This window comes from Pundamilia nyererei, unplaced genomic scaffold (assembly GCF_000239375.1).
Source record: "Pundamilia nyererei isolate P.nyererei 1_Seehausen unplaced genomic scaffold, PunNye1.0 scaffold00437, whole genome shotgun sequence".
In the NCBI taxonomy this organism is placed as follows: domain Eukaryota; kingdom Metazoa; phylum Chordata; class Actinopteri; order Cichliformes; family Cichlidae; genus Pundamilia; species Pundamilia nyererei.
Window position 1 is genome coordinate 1 of NW_005187838.1, and position 1,015 is coordinate 1,015.

The window sequence follows — 1,015 nt, forward strand, 5'->3', positions numbered from 1 at the left end:
TGCATGGACTTTAAGGAAACTGATTGTTACAGCTTTTATAATACATTCGTTGACTGCTCTTGACCTTGCAAACCACACCAATTTATTAACATTATTTCATTATTTTTTGTATTTCATTTTGATCAATTAATTTTAATTTCAGCAGGTGGTATCACACTCAAACAGATTGAACACAGACTGAACAGTGGTAAATCCATGATTTAAACCTCCCTATACCACAAAATATTTATGTTTCATTATAAATAGCTGTGTTATTCTTGGTGAGACTCTAGAACTTAAAAAAAAAATACATATTTTTTTATTATTAGTAATTTTTTGTATGTACTGTTAACATATACTGAGCCTGAGCTTGTTAATATTAAAAACATTTCACTGTAATTTTCACAATAATTCAAACAATATTTTGACATTTTGTTAAAATTAAAAGTACGGTATGTTTTAGGTAATTAATATACAGTTGTAAATCGTAAATTCAAATGAAAAAATCAGGAAAGATTGTCATTCAATGTTATCATGTAAATTGTAGGGTGATTAATTGTAAATAATGTTACAGATTTTCCCTGTTGTTTTCAAAGACAATGTGCCATATTACAGTACATTAATATATTTTCAACATATCAGCAGTGTAAAAATAAAAGCAAATCACAATTTTTCAATTTACAGAAATGTAATTTCCATATTACAGGCAATTACTCTTTTTGATTTAATGGTAATTTACCATTGCTATTTTACAGTTATTAACTGTAATTTTTATGTACATTTCTTACAGTGTACTTATAGGGGCAATAATTGTATTTACCCTGTCTGTGATCTTCAAAACTGAAAGACTATGGATAACTTATACATTATCTAGCTAAAGAGTTTTCTAAAGTCTCTTTCAAATTTCTTTATGATTAATGTGCATTGCAAAAGTAGTTTTAGACACTTTTCGATACAAGATAGTTTACTGACATTTAACAATACGTGTAGAGCATTAATTTCCTGATTCCAAGTTTGCCAATCTAAGATCACTGAG